The sequence below is a fragment of the Hylobates moloch genome, unplaced genomic scaffold (genome assembly GCF_009828535.3).
Source record: "Hylobates moloch isolate HMO894 unplaced genomic scaffold, HMol_V3 SCAFFOLD_9, whole genome shotgun sequence".
NCBI classification, from domain to species: domain Eukaryota; kingdom Metazoa; phylum Chordata; class Mammalia; order Primates; family Hylobatidae; genus Hylobates; species Hylobates moloch.
This window is the reverse complement of record NW_026652284.1, coordinates 14062502-14083213: the sequence shown is the minus strand read 5'-3', so window position 1 is coordinate 14083213 and position 20712 is coordinate 14062502. Positions and strand designations below refer to the sequence as shown.

At 49.2% G+C, this 20712-nt stretch overlaps 1 protein-coding gene and 1 pseudogene across 4 annotated transcripts in view; one reads left to right on the top strand and one right to left on the bottom strand.

Annotated features, from left to right (window-relative positions):
* Positions 1-20712, bottom strand: part of TMEM51 (transmembrane protein 51) — a 69757-nt gene that overhangs the window by 16937 nt on the left and 32108 nt on the right. The window lies entirely within an intron of this gene.
* LOC116813778 (mitochondrial fission factor-like) lies at positions 11232-15578 on the top strand (annotated as a pseudogene).

The window sequence follows — 20712 nt, the reverse complement described above, 5'->3', positions numbered from 1 at the left end:
AAAATAACAGCTGTGGGTAGTGATTTTAAAAAACAGGCCAGGTGTGGTGGCTCCTGTCTATAATCCCAGCACCTTGGGAAGCCGAGGCAGGTGGATCATGAGGTCAGCAGTTTGAGACCAGCCTGACCAACATGGTGAAACCCTGTCTCTACTAAAAAAAAAAATACAAAAATTAGCCGGACATGGTGGCGCATGCCTGTAATCCCAGCTACTCAGGAGGCTGAGGCAGGCGAATGGCTTGAACCAGGGAGGCGGAGGTTGCAAGTGAGCTGAGATCGCACCACTGCACTCCAGCCTGGGTGACACAGCGAGACTCTGTCTCAAAAACAAACAAACAAACAAACAAACAAACAAAAAACAGTGGCCAGGTACACAGTCACCAAGAAAATGACATCTGAGCAGAGATTTGAAGGATGTGAGGGAGGAATCACAAGAATACCTGGGGAGGAACATTCCAGGCAGAGGAGGGAACCACAGAGCCAATGCTCTAACTCAGGAGCCTGCCCAGCACTTTTCAGGGACCATAAAGCTGAAGAATCCATGAGTGAATACATTGAGGGCCTTGACCCAATGCCCTGCAGACAGTAGCTGCTCTAATTGTGCCAGAAATCCTTTACAGGCCTTTGGAGGCAGGTGGGCGTCCATTCATCTTTACAGAGGCCCAGAAGGGGTCAGAGACTAACTCAAGGCCATTCAAGTTAGGGGCAGAGAAGAAGTGGGGTCCTGCACAGGGTCCTTTGCTGCTCCCCACCCTGTGTTTCTTGGAATTTGGGAACAGGCACAGGGGAGGCTGAATCGTGGTCTTCAAAGATATCCAGGTCCTAATCAAAATTTGTAACTTTTAGCCTGTATGGAAAAAGTGCCTTTTTGGACATGATTAAGTTAAGAATCTTGAGATGGGGAGATTATGTTGGATCATCCAGGGGGGCCCAATTTAATGAGTAGTAGCCTTATAAGAGGGAAGTGGAAAGGTCAAAGGAGGAAGCAGGAGATGGAATCATGGAAGCATCTGGAGGATGTGAGGAGAGAGTCACGAGTCCAGGGATGCAGGTGCCTCCAGGAGCTGGAAAAGGCAAGGAGACGCATGCTCTCCTACAGCCTCTGGAGGAACCAGCCCTGCCCACATTGTGATGTTAGCCCATGAAACTGAGGTTGGACTTCTGGCCTCCAGAACACATTTATTGCAAGACATTAAATGTGTGTTGTTTTCAGCCATGAAGTTTGGGGTAATTTGTTATGGCAGACCCAGGCAACTCCTTGCAGGCGGTGTTCCCGTTCACACCTGTGTATGGTGCCTGGCAGCACAGACTGTTTACCTACTCGATAGCTGATTTGATTAGGCACAGTTTCTCAATCCTGATAAAACCAATCGCTTGGTGAATTATGCGCCCTTTCCTCATGTGGCCAGGTTGGAGGGAGGCTCAGCATGGCGGCGCTCCTCTACCAAGTTTATATTTTAACCCAGGATTCTGCTAACGAGCCAAGTTTACACTTGTTCTAACATTGCTGGAACAAAAAAAACCTAATAAAGGTATTCTCGTGCTTGAGTCAGCAGGCACCCCACTTTCTGGGGGCTCAAAACTGCAGTTCCAAAGTGCTGACGACAGGACAAGACTGACGTTTATTTTAAGTACTCATTATATGAGGGCTTTTAAGCCAAAACTCGAGGTACGTGGAGCAGACAGCCAGCCCTCTGCAGGCCCATGAGTCCTGCAGAAGCAAGCCCTCTGTGTTCCCAGACTTTTCTTAGACCAGCTCTGATTCTGGAGATTAGGACACCGTTTGAGAAAGTTAGTCCTGCCCATATCTGGACATTTTCTATTTTAGCCACAGCAATGCTGTCGCTATAGAAGTGGTTCCCAAACCTGCTGCCAAGAGCTCTTTTGGTATGGAGCCGAGCTTGTCCCCATCCCCTCGCCATTCCCCGTTCCCTCATCTCCACTTTATACCTGACTTTCCTACTTGAAGCATTTTAGCCAGAGCTGCTTTCTCGAGTCCTGGGTTTCCTTCCTGCCTCTGATTTTTAGGAAGTCACTTGTCACACTTGATTCTTTTTCCAACTGTTACATTTTGGAATTGTGGCAACTACAGTGAACCTTCTCCTAAGCTCCTATGAAGTGCCAGTGCTGGGTGCCTTACATGCCTTTATTATTATTTATTACTTCTTATTACTATTAATTTTATGTATTCTATTTTGTTTTTATTTATAAAATTTTAATATCATTATATATTTACTTTTCTTTATTAATTTCATGTATTCTGTTTTGTTTTCATTTATAAAATTTTAATATTATATATTTACTTTTCTTAATGATTTATTACGAATATTATTTACTTAATATAATCATAGTCTAATTTCTCAGTTATTTATTACCATACTTAAACTTCCCAAGCTGATGAAAAAGTTTCTAGAATAAGCCCCATTTCACAGAAGAGGAACCTGTAGTTAGGGAAGTTAAGAAACTTGCTCAAAGTCACATAGTGAATGGTGCAGCAAAGATTCAAACTAGACACGACTCACTCCGGGCAATTAGTTTTATCTGGATGAAGGAATTGTGCCCAGTCAAACCAACTATTGGGTAAGTAAACAGCCTGCGTGCTGGCAGGTGCCATATACAGGTGTGAGGCACCTGTGGCACACTCCACTGCCCAGTGCCTCCCGGGCCCCTCACTCCCACGAAGAGACCCTTCCCTGTGCTGCGGCTGCCAGAAACTTTCCCTAGGTCAGTTTCAGTCTCTGTGGTCAGGAGATACAATTCCCTGTTTTTCTTAGTGTCGTTTTACCTTCATAAAAACCAGCTTCCCCGGTGTGAGTCATTCAGTCCCCTGCAACTCTGATACTCATCTGGATGTGTTGTAAATAATTGACGCTGAGATGTTTAATCATAAAACTGGAATTAAGGTTAAAAGGGGATGGCTTGCAGGGAAGGGGAGGGGAAGAGAGATTAAGAGCTTGTATTAGTTTGCTGGGGCTGATATAACCAGTACCACAGTCAGGGTGGCTGAAACAACAGAAATCTATTTTTTCACAATTCTATAGGCTGGAAGTCCAAGATCAAGGTTGGTTCCTTCTGACAAAGGTTGGTTCCTTCTGAGGCCTCTCTCTGTGGCCTGTAGATGGCCACCTGTTCCCTCTGTCCTCATGCGGTTGTCCCTCTCTGTGTGTCTCTGTCCTAATCTCTCTCTTTCTGTTTTTTTTTTTTTTTTTGAGACACAGTCTCGCTCTGTTGCCCAGGCTGGAGTACAGTGGCATGATCACGGTTCACTGCAGTCTGGATATCCCAGGCTCAAGCAATCCTCCTGCCTTAGCCTCCTGAGTAGCTGGGGACTATAGGTGCATGCACCAAGCCTGGCATTTTTTTGTAAAGATGGAGTCTCCCAGTATGGCCCAGGCTGGTCTTAAACTCCTGGGCTCAGGCGATCCTCTTCCTACAAGGACACCGGTGATACTGGATTAGGGCCCGCTCATATGACTTGACTTCACCTTAATCCCCTATGTAAAGGCCTTATCTCCAAATGCAATCCCGTTCTGAGTACTGGGGATGAGGGCTTCAACAAAGGAATTTGGCGGGGGACGCAATCCAGCCCACGTTTGCTTCGCTTAGCCCCTCTTTCCCACTGGGTAATAAAAAAGATCTACCCTGGACCGAGCACTCACAACCTCCATGGTATTGCTAATATGTTTCACACATCATCTCCCAGCAGCCCCGGGAAGGAAGTGCTATGGTCCCCACTTTGCAGAGAAGTCAGGGCACATCAGCTCACAGGAGGGAACTAAATCCCACCTCTGCCCAGCAGCAGCTAGGACACAATATTGGTCTCATAGGGTTGAGGGGTAAGCGTGTTATCCAGCAGTGTTTGGCTGGCTGTGTGCAGGTACCACAGGGAAAGGTACATCATTTCAAAGCTGGAGGGCCCTGGTGACAGAGAAACATGGAGAGCGGGGAGATGGGAGACTATGGCAGCTGAAGGCAAGGACCCTGGCATGCATCTGCTTCAGTAGCTGCTCCTTACGCCTCTCAGAGCTCAGTTTCCTCATCTGTGTTTGGTGCTGCCAAGACATGATGCTGCAGGGAAAGCTGGCATTATGATTTCCCCGACCCGTGGCTAGCCCACCCTCACAACCACCCGCTCCTCTGGGTTTAAAAATCTCTGTGAACTGGCCGGGTGTGGTGGCTCACGCCTGTAATCCCAGCACTTTGGGAGGGCAAGGCGGGTGGATCACCTGAAAGTCAGGAGTTCGAGACCAGCCTGGCCAACATGGTGAGACCCCATCTCTACTTAAAATATAAAAAATTAGCTGGGCATGGTAGCGGGTGCCTGTAATCCCAGCTACTCGGGAGGCTGAGGCAGGAGGATTGCTTGAACCCAGGAGGCAGGGGTTGCAGTGAGCTGAGACTGCACCGTTGCACTCCAGCCTGAGCAACAAGAGTGGAACTTCGTCTCAAAAAAAAAAAAAAAAAAAAAAAACTCCGTGAACTAAAAAAAGACACAATCGGCTTTCTTCACAGCCAGCATGGCATTCAGAAGTGGCCTCATTGTCGATAGAGAAGCCCTGGTGAAACTTTCATGCTGGAAAACGATTTCACAGGGCTCATTGGGCACATCTTGGGTGTTTTTCCCCTCTGCCATGTCAATCTGTAAACACCAAGCAGGTCCCAGCTAAGGGCCGGAAACGGGGCTGACCTCCTGAGGAATGCACCAGAGCGATCTGGTCAAGATGAGATGTCATCTGCCTGGCACAGCTCACCTCCAAGCACAGTGAGCCTGCTGCTCTTTCCTCCTTCTCCCTGTGCTGGAGGGAAAGAAAAGAGACCGTGCCAATTCACTGGTCTGACGTTTTCATTTGGTCAGCAGGGTGGTTTAGTTTTGCCGGTTGGCCAGGTGGGGTGGCTCACGCCTGTGATCCCAGCACTTTGGGAGGCCGAGGCAGGCAGATCACTTGAGGTCAGGAGTTCAAGACCAGCCTGGTCAACATGGTGAAACCCCGTCTCTACTAAAAATACAAAAATTAGCCAGGCGTGGTGGTGGGCACCTGTAGTCCCAGCTACTCGGGAGGCTAAGGCACCGAGAATCGCTTGAACCTGGGAGGTGAAGGTTGCAGTGAGCTGAGATCACGCTACTGCACTCCAGCCTGGGCAACACAGTGAGACTCTGTTTCAAAAAATAATAGTAATACTAATTTTGCCTATTTGTGGTTCCCAACATCTGTGTTCCCCTTCCTCCATAGTAAGCTGATGCTCGGCTTTCCATGGCTTCCTAGAATAAAGATAGCAGTACCCAGCCTCTTAGGCAGCTCACTAGCTGTTGCATGTGACTAAGTTCTGGCCAATGGGATATAAGCAGGGTGTGTATAGGGGGTGGGGTACATTCAGGAAGGGAAGCATTCTTAAATGAGGAGACATGTCTCCCCCTGCTTCCCACTTCCTATTGGTTCTAGTGCAGATGTGATGGTTAGAGCTCAAGCAGCCATACTGGGATGTGAGGTAGAGAATGGCAGAGCAACAAGATATAGGGAGCCTAGGTCCCTGAGGATCACGGTGCTGCCTTTTCAGCCCTGGACTGCTGACCTCTGGACTCTGTTTACATAAGAGAAAAATAAAGGTTTATCTTATTGAATCTGCTTTTTTTTTTTTTTTTTTTTTTTTTGTCACGTAGAGACAAAGCTAAGCCTGCCCACACAGGCTGAGAGGCTCACAGTTGTGGGAGGAAAGGTGGCCGCTGGCTGGGTGCAGATACCACAAGGAAAGGGACATAGTTTCAGAGCTGGAGGGCTCTGGTGACAGAGACACACCGAGATCAGGGAAGTGGAGGGCTATGGCAGCTGAAGGCAAGGACCCTGGTGTGCATCTGCTTCACTAGCTGCTCCTTCCACCACGGAGAGCCTCGGTTTCCTCATCTGTAAAATGGCAATAATGATACCATCCTGACGAGAGAGTACATGGAGCCTGTGCCCATAATCGGAGCACTGGTCACGACACACGCTTGGCAGGAATGAGGTGAGTGATTCAGTACGGGGCTTTTGCAGAGAGCCTCAGCCAGAAGCAGAGTAAGAATATGGCCTGGGTAAAGATGCAGAGAAGGCCTCTTTAGTTAGAGGCCGGGAAGCCCTGAAAACGCAGGGTCCAAAGGTCACAGGAGGAGGTGTCCAACAGGGAGGGGCGCCGGTCAGTCTCAAGCGCCCCAGAGAAGTTGAGAGGATGCTGTTGTTTTACCTGCCCAGCAGGCACTACTATCCTGCTGGGAACAGTGCCTGGTTTTCCTTCTCTAGGGCCCTCCCCATTCTCAGTCTGTATGACTTTCATTCTGGCTCACGGGGCAGGCACATGCCCAAGCCTGGCCAATCAGGGCATCCCACACTCCAGGGCACAGTGATAATTTCAAGATGGACATGTAACCCACACTGGGCCAGGGAGTTTCAAATTTCAACTTTCCCTGGAATTGCTGAGAAAGAGACACTCCTCCATTGCATAGGCAGCTCAGAGCAGTGGGCAGAGAAAGCCTGCCTGGGAATGAATGAACACAGCAAAAAGCAGAACGAAACGGCAGGAAGTGAGTCCTCATGACACTGTTTGCAAACCTGGATCCCGCTGTGTCTGAAGAACCCCTGGAGGGCTGAGTGGTAAGAGCTCATTCATTACACTGAGTTTTCTGTCCCTTGCATTTGAAAGAGTCCTAGAATGCCAAAACTAGAAACTGAATTCTAGTCAACGCTTATCTTTAGAATTCTGCACTACATCCCAGGGCCAACTAGCTGAATTAATAAGTGACTTGAAATTATGTTGTCACTGTTTTTTAATGCACATACTTGTTCATAAGTCTCTTTAAATTGGAAACTGGGAAAACAAATTTTTTGAAATGACATGTAAAATTGGATGGTCATTCTGGTATCAGTCTGGAAGCACTTAATTCAATAAAATTAAAGGGCTGGGTACAATGGTTCATGCCTGTAATGCCAGTGCTTTGCGAGGCTGAAGTGGGAGGATTGCTTGAGGCCAGGAGTTTGAGACCAGCCTGGGCGACATAGAAAGACCCTGTCTCTTGCTGTGTGTGCTGGTGCACACATTTGTAGTCCCAGCTACTCAGGAAGCTGAGGTGGGAGAATCACCTGAACCCAGGAGTTTGAGGCTGCAGTGAGTTCTCATCACACCACTGCGATCCAGCCTGGGTGACAGAGTGAGACCATGTCTCTAGAAAACAAAGTCTCCACATACTCCATCACAGTGGTATGCTGGTAAACTAGCTGTCTCTCCCCTCGCCTTCACACCCACACACATGCATACACACACACAGCCGGGATTTGTAGTGATTGCCACGGCCCATCGCTGTGGTGTAAATATTCCCATCATAGCACTATCGAGCTACTGACACGACGTCACTGAACTCAGAGTAGGGAGGAGATGTGCACAATTGGCTTTTGCAAAGTGGTCCACGCTCACTCTGGCACAGCATGGCAGGTCTCCACCTGAGTTCACATCCCACACAGGGTCCGTGGGTGAGGCTGTCCACTGCAGCAGTCTGGGTGTCTCTGGGTGGGGGATGGATGGGTGGATAAGCTAGGTGCACACCGTGTAGTGCCGTGTAATTGTCAGATGCAGTGAGTGAGATGCACACACAGCAAAATCATAGGAATAAAAACTCAGGGCTGAGGACTGCCTCCATCTTTTAAGTGACGGGGAGGGAACTTTTTGCCTTGAGTAAGCCACGGAGTTGCAGGTCTCTGAGGACCCACACATAATTGATATTCTCAACACATCTCAGAAAAAGAGTTCAGCCAGGACTGCTTGGGCTTCTTTCTCACAAGCCATGTCTCCTGGGAATCCTGCTGGGTCAAGGCCGAGGGCAGTCAGTTGGGCAGCAGATGCTCGTTAGGAGCTGGGCTCTGTGCTCAGGCTGCTGGAGTCTGGAATCAGGCTCAGTATCCACTAGGTGTGCAACCCTGGGCCAGCTCTTCCCTGAGTCTCAGAATGGGGGTGATGTGAGGACAAAGTGACATGTCATATAGCAAGCCCTAGCTGGTAGTAATCTCAGAACTCAAGGAAGAATCGATGAGTCAGGAGACTCAGAGAAGGAGCTAGAACATCCTAGAGAATGAGGGCAAAACCGGTTCCTTTGAGGTAGCCTAGGGAAGATGAACGAGGGTGGGGGACTCATGGGAACAAACTGTGGGGACAAGAGAGTCCCAATAAACTCTGTGGGACTCAAGATGTGGCCAGTCTGCATTGGGATGTGCTATTAAAAGTGTAAAACACACACTAGATTGCCAGCACTTATCAGGACAAAAAGAAAATCTCACTAACATTTTTATATTAATTACGTGTTGAGATGACATATTTTGGATATATCAAGTAAAATATATTATTAAAATTAATTTTCCTGTTTCTTTGTCCTTTTATAAAAAGATGTGGTTACCAGGAAATTTAAAATTATATATGGGGCAGGCCGGTGCGGTGGCTCACGCTTGTAATCCCAGCACTTTGGGAGGCCGAGGTAGGCAGATTGTTTGAGCTCAAGAATTGGAGACCAGCCTGGGCAACATGACGAAACCCCATCTCTACAAAAAATACACACACAAAAAAACTAACTGGGCATGGTGGTGAGTGCCTGTAGTCCCAACTACTTGGGAGGCTGAAGTGGGAGGATCACTTGAGCCCGGGCGGTGGAGGTTGCAGTGAGATGAGATCGCACCATCGCACTCCAGCCTGGGTGACACACAGCAAGACCCTGTCTCAAAAAAAAAAAAAAAAGTAAAATTATATATGGGGCTTGAATTCTCTTTCCATTGGATAGTGTTGCTGCAGGTGAGCTCTTGAATTTGTGGCCAGGAAAACAAAATTGCTGGCTGAAAAAAATAAGGTAGGGGATAACCAATCAGAATGAGACAGAACCCAATATCATCCACGGAAATGAGAAAGACACAATGTACAAGACCACAGCCAACAAGAAGCACATTAAACATCTTAGGATGGGTGACCTGGATGCAATGGGAGAGGGGAGAAAAGAGGAATAAAAGAATAACAACGAAAAGATAGGAAGTGGCTCTGTAGGGCCCAGTAACAATGACAAAGTACAAACGGAGAGTTGCATTAACCTAGCCCTCTGAGCTGAGGCCCAGCACCTCTCTAAATCCACAGAGAAATGGTGGCTCCTCAATTCCACAGCAACAGGGAGCCACGGAGCCCACTGCTGTGACCAGTGCAGTCCCAAGGGGCACATGGCAAGAACGGACTGATGGACAGAATGTGGGGCTGAGCTCCAGGTGACCCAATGACAATCACACCCAGCTTGCTGTCAGGTGGCCAGAGGGAACTAGCTTTCATCAAGTTTCTGAGTCTTAGGAGGACAAAAAGAATACCTCACTAACATTTTTATATTAATTTCATGTTGAAATGACATATTTTGAACATGTCGAGCTAAATATATTATTAAAATTAATTTTGCCTGTTTCTTTGTCCTTTTTTAAAAAGGTGAGGTTACCAGGAAATTTAAAATTATATATGGGCCTTGAATTCTATTTCTGTTGGAAAGTGTGGCTGCAGGCGGTAAGCTTTCAAGGGTGTGAATTTTTGTCATTTTTGTTCACTGTTCTCTCTAGTCCAAGAACAAGCCTGGCACAGGCCAGAGGAGCTTAATAGATGTTTGTTGAATGAAGGAATAGCACAGCATAGTGGTATAGTGGAATTTGTTGAGTGAATCAGTAGTTGGCTTAGCAGTAGAGTGGAATATAGATGGATTTTGGAGTCTGTGGGATGTAGGTTTAATTCTGTACACCCCTGGCAATGCACTTCACCTCCTCATCTGTTAAAAAGAAAATGCTGGCCAGGCACAGTGGCTCACACCTGTAATCCCAGCACTTTGGGAGGCCGAGGCAGTTGGATCGCCTGAGGTCAGGAGTTCAAGACCAGCCTGGCCAACATGGTGAAGCTTTGTCTCTACTAAATAAAAATACAAAAATTAGCTGGCTGTGGTGGCACACACCTGTAATCCCAGGTACTCAGGAGGCTAAGGCAGAAGAATCACTTGAACCCAGGAGATGGAGGTTGCAGTGAACTGAGGTGGTGCCATTGCACTCCAGCTTGGGCGACAGAGTGAGACCCTGTCTCAAAAAAAAAAAGAAAGAAAGAAAAGAAAAAGAAAATGCTGTCTACTTCCCCAGCCACTTCTGAGAGTCCAGGTCCAGCACAGGACAGGCACACTGCAAGCTGTTGTTGTCATTTGCTGTGGGAAACCTGGGGAGGCCAGAGAACAGTGCCATAGGCCTGTTGCCTTTCTGGGTGTGTGAATGATAACTCCAAGTTAGGTGCCAGCCTGTGATCTCAAGCAGCTGCTAAGAGGTTTATCCCAAGACAGAAGGGCCCATATCCATCCCACTGCAGGAACCACAGCCAGCTTCCCCACAAAGACAGGCAGTGGCAGCCTGGAGAGGGAGGCCTAGGGCCGGCAGCCAGTGCAACTGGGGACTAGGAGAGGTACCTCCATGGGCCACCTGGAATGGCTCTAATTTAGAAACCCCCAGAGTGACAGCGCAGGCTGTTCTGTGGGCTTCTCAGATTCCTCCCCAGAGGGGCCCTCTGCGGGCTGCTACGCTGGTGCTGTGCCTGAGCGCCTCCGTGCTCTCGGCCAACAGCCTCTGGGAGCACCCGCCCCAATGCCCCCGGGAACCGGTGGGCGGCAGCCCTCATTGGGACCCTCCTGTGGGCCCAGGGGGACAAAAGTGGCTCTCAATCCAGCACATGCACACTGAAGCAAGTCAAAGGATTTACTATGAAGCATAGAAGCAAATCGTGCCAAATAGCAAGTACACATTTGTGAGTGGGGCAGCATTTCCTTCTCCTACTGCTGCTGAGATGGCAGAAATCGGTCGAATTCAGTAAGAAATGGAATAGACTGAAGGCGTTAGTCAGCAAATGAGGATCCCAGAAAAGTTAAAAGTAGCACCACTGGCCAGGCGCAGTGGCTCACGCCTGTAATCCCAGCACTTTGGGAGGCCGAGGTGGGTGGATCACGAGGTCAGGAGTTCAAGACCAGCCTGGCCACAATGGTGAAACCTGTCTCTACTAAAAATACAAAAAGTAGCCGGGTGTGGTGGTGGGCACCTGTAATTCCAGCTACTCGGGAGGCTGAGGCAGATAATTGCTTGAACCCAGGAGGAGGAGGTTGCAGTGAGTCAGGAGATCATGCCACTGCACTCCAGCCTGGGCGACAGAGCAAGATTCTGTCAAAAAAAAAAAAGAAAAGAAAGAAAGAAAAGGAAAGAAAGAAAGAATAAAAAAAGTAGCACTGCCAAACGCTGACCTGGAGCAAGGATTCCAAGAAGGAGTTCCAGATGCTAGTGTGATCATGCAGGTTCTGGAGAGGGTTGGTGTTGCAAGAAATAATGAAGATATTCCACTTTCAAGACCAGCAGATCTTGACCTTATTCAGTCAACTCCCTTCAAACCCCTGGCGCCAAAACCACCCATGTACTTACGCTAAGTGAAAGACCACTAGATTTTCTGGATTTAGAAAGATCTCTTACAACCCCTGAAAATGAAGAAATCTGTGCAGCCGGCAGATTAAAGAGAGCATGGTCTATGAGTGAAAATGCTGTTCATCAAAATGGACAGCTGGTCAGAAATGATTCTCTCCCTGTGTCGCGTGGCAGGTCTGCTCCGGCCACTTCTAATCCTCATCATGACAACGTCACGTATGGCATTTCAAATACAGACGCAACAACTGAAGGAACATCGGATGACCTGACTGTTGTAGATGCAGCTTCACTAAGATGACACGTAATCAAACTAAATAGATGCCTACAACTTCTGGAAGAGGAGAACAAGGAATATGCTAAAAGAGAAATGGTCAAGTATTCAATTATTGTAGCTTTCTGGCTGTTTGATAGCTGGCATCAGCTCTCAAAAATATTGTCTCAACAGCTGGAAATAAAAAGATTGGCAAACTTCAAAAAAAAAAAAAATTCCTCCCCAGAGAAGCAATTACTACTGAAAAATATATTTGCATTTGGGATGAGTGATCTAGGAACACGGAGGCTGAGAAGGAGGAAGAGAAAATAGCAGTCATCTCATAGCCGTGCTCTGCTACTTATTAATATGAGGCTTTGGGCAGATGAAGGAACCTCTCTGGGCCTGAGTGTCTGTGCCTCTAGCATGGGAATGGCAGTGGTGGCTGCCCTTCCCAGCAGGGGCCTCCGGGGGCCAGGTGGGGAGACTTGGACCAGTGACTGTTCCTCAGCTGACTCCACGTGGGTGAAAACCTGATAAATGGCTACCCACCTCCCCAAGAAGGGCCGTGTTAATTTCATGTTGCTTCCGCAGCCACTTCTGATATAGCAAACTGCCACCAACTTAGTGGCTTCAAGCAACACAAAGGTATTCTCTTGTCGTTCTGGAGGTCAGAGGTCTATAAGGTGACCAACGGCTGTGTTCCTTCTGGAGGCTTCAGGGAAGAAATCCATTTCCTTGCCTCTTCCAGCTTCTAGAGGCCACCTGCCTTTGTTGGCTGCTGGAACCTTCTTCCACCTTCAAAGCACATCCCTCCAGCTTCTGCTTTGGTCACTGCACCTCCTTCTCTGACTCCGGCCTGCCTGCCTCCTCCTTATAAGAACTCTTGGTGGGCCGGGCGCAGTGGCTCACGCCTGTAATCCCAGCACTTTGGGAGGCCGAGGCTGGCAGATCACCAGGTCAGGAGATCAAGACCATCCTGGCTAGCACGGTGAAACCCCATCTCTACTAAAAATACAAAAAATTAGCTGGGCGTGGTGACACATGCCTGTAATCCCATCTTCTGGGGAGGCTGAGGCAGGAGAATTGCTTGAACCCAGGAGGTGGAGGTCGCAGTGAACCGAAATAGCGCCACTGCACTCCAGCTTGGGCGACAGAGTGAGACTCTGTCTCAAAAACAAAAACAAAAACCCAAAAAACAAAAACAAAACAAAAAAACTCTTGGGACTACATCATGCTCACTTGGATAACCCGGGATCATGTTCGTGTCTCAGGAGCCTTAACTTAATCACACCTGCAAAGGCGCTTTTAGCACGTAATGTAAATAGTCACAGATTCTAAGATTAAGATGCAGATCTTTTGGGGGTAGCGCAGGGGGGCATTATTTAGCCTGCCACAAGGGCCACGGGCACAATCCTGTATAATTTAAAGGGAATTCACTGGCTTTTCCTGGACTGTGCCCCAGGATAAGATTTCCTACCCTGGTGTCTGGCAGCAGGGCTCCTGCAGCTTCAGGTGGATCTAGACAGTGTGTGTCAGGTTCCAAATTCGGAGGAGTACATATTTTATCAGAGGGCATTTCGTTTTTAAAAGCATGCATCTTCCCATCGTGCTCAGGAGAGCTAACACGCACTGAATGCTTCCTCTGAGCCCGGATGACCTCATGTCATCACGAGGCAGCCACCACTGCCAATCCCATGCTAGAGTCACAGACACTCGAGCCCAGAGAGGTTCCTTAACCTGCCCAAAGCCTCATGTTAATAAGTAGCAGAGCACGGCTGTGAGACAGATAGTGAGTCCAGAGTCCATCCTCTCAACCCATCTAAAATCCTGTCTCTAAAATCCAAGCCCTGCTCTAAAAGGAGTTTTTAATCTACACACCAGTTCCGTGAACAAAGCACTCCTTTATCTAAGGTCAGAAGCAGAGGTTTGCTAATGACAGAGAGAAGGAAGGGGACGAGGGGTTGTCCCAGGCCGTCAGTAGCAAAGACAAATACCAATGTCTTAAGTAACCTGCCTTGGAAGACGGGTCAAGGCTGAATGCCGAAAGGGCCTTTCTGCCGCCTTGGGTTAGCCCCTGCAATCCAGGGCTCATGGGGCTGCCTGAAGCCTTATGTCCAGGAACTCCACCCTCTCTGGGCTCCACAGATGAATCTCAACCCACAGGCCTAGAGCCCTGCCCCGGTACCAGCCACTGAGCTGGACATTTCGCACGTCATCTTTGTAAATGGAATCATCCCAGCACTCCCTGGCTGCTGTCTCGTCCCTGCTGTAAGAGGAGGGAAGGGAGTGGAGATCACAGGCTCATAACCAGCACTGTGCAGATTCAAACCCAGATCATCCTCCTGAAAGCCCCACGGTGGGTGCCCCAGCCTCTGGTACATTGGTGAGTATTCCCTCAGGCCAGGAGCTACGCCAGCATCATCTCTACCCTCTGGGGTGTTTAGATCCAAAAGATGAGCTAAGGAATTGTAACTCCACATGCATGGAATGGAGGCAGTCAGAGGGGTGAAGGCCAGCAAGGGTCAAGACTACTTCCTGAGCCTGGAGAAACTTCCAGGCTGAACAACCAGCACAATAACAATAGTAATGACAACATGGCTGGCCGTGGTGGCTCATGCCTGTAATCCCAGCACTTTGGGAGGCTGAGGCAGGTGGATCACCTGAGGTCAGGAGTTCAAGACTAGCCTGGTTAACATGTTCAAACCCTGTCTCTACTAAAAAAAGACAGAAAAAAAAAGAAAAATTAGCCAGGTGTGGTGAAGGGTGCCTGTAATCCCAGTTATTTGGGAGGCTGAGGTGGGAGAATCACCTGACCTGGGAGGCGGAGGTTGCAGTGAGCCTAGATCATGCCACTGTACTCCAGCCTGGGCAACACAGTGAGATTCTGTCTCCAAAAAAATATATAATGATCAAGTATCAGCTGCTATTTCCTGGGAGCCCCCTATGAGCTGGGCATGGATGGTTGGATGGTACTGCCCAGTGAGGGTGGGCTCTGGAGGGGCAGGAGCAAAGCTGCTGACCTCTGGCTGCTGTCTCTCTCCAGACATCCATTCAACAAACATCATCTTTGTAATGGAATCATCCCAACACTCCCTGGCTGTGATCTTGTCCCTTGTCCCTGCTGTAAGATGAGGGAAGAGAGTTGAGGTCACAGGCAGTGATGTAACAGTCACCCAGGTGCTGGGGAACACGGCAATGGCATCTCGGGGAAATGACCCCGTGCCAGGTCCCCCACAGGTACGCCCTCTCTTTACAAAAGCCAAACACCAAATAGGAATGTCCCAAACAGGTAAACTGAGGAGTGCTTCTTGTTATCAGAAAAGAAGTCACTGCAGAGACCCTTCCAGTAGAATGCTATTGCCTTTCTGGAGTGTAAAGCTATCCGAGCCTGTTGCACAAGTGATTCCCAGCAAGGGTCTTTGGAGGCCCCGGGGTATGGCCATGCTGGGCTGGGTGAGCTGGGCTGCCCAGGGTTACCTTGCTGAGCACTCAGGTGATGTGGTGGCCATGCCATGTGCTTGCCTACCAGGCAGGGCCTCTTCCTTGCAGGTTCTAAGGCTGGGCGTCGTCAGGCCTAGCCCATCAGTTCTTCTGTGTCCCAGGGGGCGGGGCTATGGCCCAGGCAGCACCAGTAAGGCTCAGTTCTTTGCTTTGGGGGAAACACTGAGACTTCCCTGCTCCTCTGGGTTTGCAGGAAGGACGGGATGCAGCCTGGAGCTGCTGGTGGCCGTCTTTTCATCGCAAGCGGAGAGGCTGCCTGAGGAGGGGACCAGCAGGGAGCTAACGCGAGCCGAGGTGGAGATTGAGAGAAACTCCAGAGGGTACCACTGGACCCAGAAATCCAGCTGGACCTAGCAATGTTTCCGTTGTGTGAGCCAAAAACACTCTCATCTAATAAATTTTTTAAAATGAAATAAGTGACTCAAACAGTAAAACAAAACCCACTACCCCCCCCCCCCCTTTTCTGAGGCCAGCTTGGTGCCAACAGCGTGAGCAGCTAATGCCACCTGTGCTCATGCATCCTCTCAGCTTGCACAGTCAGGTCGCTCACACCTGCAAAATGGGGGCTCGGGAATGGGGGCTGAGAGTCAGGGTCTGAGGGTTTTATCAGAGCTCTTTCCTTGGCCGGGGTGTTTCGAGGATGGCTGCTAAGGTCACTCACTGAGAGAGGGCTGCGGCCCCAGCAGTGAGGGAAGAAGGACAGAGTCCCAGTGCTGCAAGTTGGAAAATATCTCCTAGGCTACTGCCCTAGAAGACGCCACCCCATAGAGAGGGTCATAAATCACCGTGGTGGGAACGCCTCTGGGCTGTTAGCAGGAAATAGAGGGTGGAAGAACCAGGCCTGCCCTTAAAAACGTTATTGTCAAGGTTATGATTCACATCCAGCAAACAGATACAGGAGAAAAGAAAGGAAGCAGAGATGGATTGACAGAGCAGGCAGACAGCCCCTGGGGCTCCATCTCCTCCCCATGGGCTGGGCACGGTGCTAGGACCTACAGGCATCACCAGCCTCTGCCCTCAGCCTCTTGCATGCCCAAGATGGGCAAAGACAGAAGAAGCCCCAGTGAGACCACATGCTAGGGGCCAGGGGCAGGAAGGAACAGAGAGGCATGGACAGCACAGATGAGGGAAAAGCGAGCAGAAGTGAAGGGGACCCACGGAAGCGCAGGGGAGGAAAAGATGAGGGCAGAGTGGTGGGAACAGGGTGAATTAAGATCCAGTCCCCAAGGAGCCAGGGGGGTTTGGGGATCAGACTCGGGGAGGGGTGGATCAGGGTTGGGGGATGGGGGTGCTGTGTTGGAAGGAGGGTGACTCTGGCTGGGGCCGCACACTCCAACTGGACAGCTGTGGCCTCTCTGGTCAAACAGCTCATCCTCTGATGTCCTGCAGCTGCTGGAGGGCCCGGCCCAGTGCAGGGTTTGTGTAGAGATGGCCTATCAGTCACACATACCCCCGACAATGGGGTTGCCAGGACACATGCTGGCCACCTCGCATTCCTCCCAGTGGTTTCCCCAAGCACAAAGGGGAGGAGGCACACAAGGCAGCTGGCCCGCTTCAGGACTGCCCCCTACTTTCTGCTTGGTCTGGACCAACCCCACACCTCACCTGGATACAGACTGCAAAGGCCCCCCCTGTGGTCTCCTTGCCCCCCTGGCGTGCCCTCTCTCCACTGCTCTCAGAGGGGTCCTTCCAAAAGGCAAATGTGACCATCCCACCCTCAGGCAAGATCCATCCATGGCTCCCTATGGCCTCCCAGGATAAAGCCCTGCTCATAAGGCTCTTCATGGTCCTAGTGCCTGCCACTCCCCTCAGGCCTGGATTAATTTCCAGGCACAATCTCATTTAATCCTCCCCACCACTCAATACACAACCCCATTCTACAGATGTCTTAAGTGAGGCTGGGAGAGGCTAAGTAAACTTTGTCCATTTCCCACGTCGGCAGTCACCATTTTCCTCATCTGGGGTCAAAACCAAGGTCCTCTATGACCCCTGGCTCTCCCTCATTCAGGGGTAAGTCACAAATATCCATTAGTCACAAATGCCCATCTCTTCCCCCTTTTCTGTTTTCACTGCTGCCATTCTGGGGTAGACTGTTATTCCTCACTGTACCTACCAGGCTTCTTTCCCCGTCTTTCCTGTCCATCCAATTCACCCAGCACGCTGCTGCCATTTTGATCCTCCTGGAACAGCCATTTTATATCCAGTTACTCCCTGCTCAAGAACATTCAATGGCTCCCCAGTGCCAAAGAATCAAAGACCAGACTGCTTCACGCCATTTACCCCCAACCTGAGGGGTCTAGGAAAACAAGCAGGGAGGCTTCCCAGGGTGCCTTCCTAAGCCTCTCAAGAGGCTCCCGCCTCTCTCTACTGGCTGAGTGGGGGAGGAAGGGGGCAGGGTCCCTCCCTGGGGCTCAGGGCACAGGTAGCTGGAGGGCAAGACTGGATTCCAGCTGTTGGGGCCCTTATTGCTGACATGGAGTCGGTCTCCCTGACCTGCAGAGTCCTTGCTTGGGGTTCTAATGGGGTAGACATGGTTCTTTCCACTTGGAGGTCTCTGTGGGACCTTGAAAGGGATGACAGCATGGATAATGGGAGGATGGCCACAGGCTGCAGCATTCCACATGTGAGCTTGAACTCAAAACTGACCTCTGCACAGCTGTGGTACCCACAGATGGGCATGTGAAGATGACGCTCAGTTCAGCCAGTGAAAAGAGATTCAAGCAGTCTTCCCGGACTACAGAGCTCAAGTTCACGGACTGGTAAAATTCCTTCCATCTTTTGGAGACCACCTGTCACAGCACTTAGGAAGTACAAGGCTAAGAATGTCCCTTTTGTCAGCCATCATAACCAACCTCACATATAGACACGACCAAGAAAAATAAATCAGAAACATAAGCCATAACTGTGTATTAAACTGAAAATCTGAAATTAATATCCCAGTAAATGAAGAAGAGACTACTTATTATAAGGGGATTTCCCCACTTCCAAAAAGTCTTGGGCCTCAGTTTTCCCACCTGTACAGTAAGAACTTGGGGAGGACTATATTATCCCAACATTTCTTCCTGCACTGAAATTCTCAGGTTTCATGAGTTAGTCCCAGTGAGAGAAGGCTGCCTAGGTCATAAGGATAGCAATTTTTGGAGAGTTCTTTGGAGAAAGGAAAAAATATCACAACTGATAGAATGAATACAGTTTTGGGCAATGCGGCCGTAACCTTCCGCATGGGGGAGGAATAGAACAGATTTGACAAAATGAACAGATGTCTTTTCCTATGGTGGGCTCAGGGCTGCTAAGTTTTGAGCATTTTCCAAGCATTACTTCACCGGTGAGGTGGCTTCTGGGAAATCTGTGTATATGCATAGAACAAAGTCTGGACCATCAAGCACACTGGGAACAGCAGTTATCTTTGGAGTGTGGGGGTCAGATGGGGGTGGGGCAGGCAGGACTTTTCTGCCTTCCTGTACTTCTACCCAAGGTTTCTTTACCTTGACTCCACTGACATGCTGGCAGATAATTATTCGTTGGGGGTGCCGTGCTGTGCAATGTAGGTAGTGTAACAGCATCTCTGATCTCTACCTACTAGATACCAGTAGCATCTCCCCAGCTGAGGCAACCAAAAATGTCTCTAGACATTGTCAAATGTCCCATGGGAGGGCAAGATCACCCCTGCTTGAGAGCTCTATACTCTATACTATTGAGTTTTAAAAAATTAAGATAAGCACATGTATTATGATGGATGGCTTTATTTAACACCTCAGCAAGTGTGGTTGATTTCACCTGTCCAAAGGTCTCAAATCCACCTACTTCCTGCTTCTGCCATCACTACCACCTTTGTCTAAGCCACTGTCGCCTGGACAACGACATCAGTTTCCAGCCTGGTCTCTCTGCGGCTGCCCTGGCCCCAGCAAGTCTTTACGCAGCAGCCAAAATGAGCTTCTAGAAGCATCCTTCAGTCATGTCACTCCGCCTGGCTTCCTACTATCCTGAGAATAAAATCCAAACTCCCCACTTGCCTTCAAGGTACTCTGTCGTCTGGACCTGGATCCACCCTCTGCCCCCTGTCCTCTGCTAGTCCCTGGCCACTCACAGTGTGGTCCTGCAGCGTCGGCAGCCCTGGGAGCTGGTTAGAAATGCAAGGCCAGGCGCAGTGGCTCACACCTGTAATCCCAGAATTTTGGGAGGCTGAGGCGGGCGGATCATGAGGTCAGGAGATCAAGACCATCCTGGCCAACATGGTGAAACCCCGCCTCTACTAAAAATACAAATATTAGCCTGGTGTGGTGGCGCACGCCTGTAGTCCCAGCTACTCGGGAGGCTGGGCAGGAGAATCACTTGAACCTGGGAGGCAGAAGTTGCAGTGAACTGAGATCGTGCCACTACACTCCAGCCTGGTGACAAAGCGAGACTCCATCAAAAAAAAAAAAAAAAAAAAGAAAGATGGAAGGAAGGAAGAAAAGAAGGAAAGAAGGAAAGAAAGAAATGCAGACACTCAGGGCCACCCCGGACTTGCTGGGTTGGATTTTGCAGGAGGCACGTGCACCTTCATGTTTGAAATGAGCGGCTGCAGCCCCACTGTCCTTCTCACTGGCTTCTTCTCATCTGTCACTTAAATGTGACCTCCACAGTGAGGCTTTCCAAACCGGACATTTGCAAGTAGTTGCCCATGCAGTTCTCTGTCTCAGCGTCTTGCTGGTTTTGGACATAGCTATGACCACAACATGTAATCATCTTGTTTATGTTATTTGTTGCCTGTTTCTATGTCCATAGCCCACATCCCCGGTGTAAGCTCTATGAAGGCAGACACAGGGCAGATGGCACCAAACACATAGAAGGCACTCAGAAAATAGTATTGGAAGGAATACTAGCTACATATATTGTGCCTTTACTATGTGGTAGTAAGTTTTCTTTACAAGAATTATCTTCATGCAATCTATAGTTACCTTGTTTATTCTTCATGCAACCTATAGATGAGATAGATACCATGTACGATAATCTCCCTTTTACAAATGAGGAAATGGAGGCAAAGGGACATAAAGTTTTGCAGCTGGTAATTGGCAGAATTGGGGTACCTGGGGCTGGGTGGGGAGTGATCTCTCTCCCATAACTGTACCCTTTACCTCTGCACGGTACTGCCTTATTTGTAAATCAAGTAGCAAATTACGCACATGAGGGACGCATAACATTGAAAGGAATTTCCTAGTGAATGCTTCTATAAAATAAAGAATTATCCCCCGCGTGCCTTTTTGGTAAATGACATCTTGGATTCAGAATCTGTTTAAGCAAAGTCCATAGATCCATATGTTCCCACAGAGTGTTGATTCTACCAGCAGACATAAAACAAGTCCAACAGGGAAGATGCTGGGGCTATTCAAATTTAGAAGCCATTGGCTGGGCGTGGCGGCTCACATCTGTTATCCTAGTACTTTGGAAGGCTGAGGTGGGAGGATCACTTGAGGTCAGGAGTTTGAGACCAGCCTGGCCAACATGG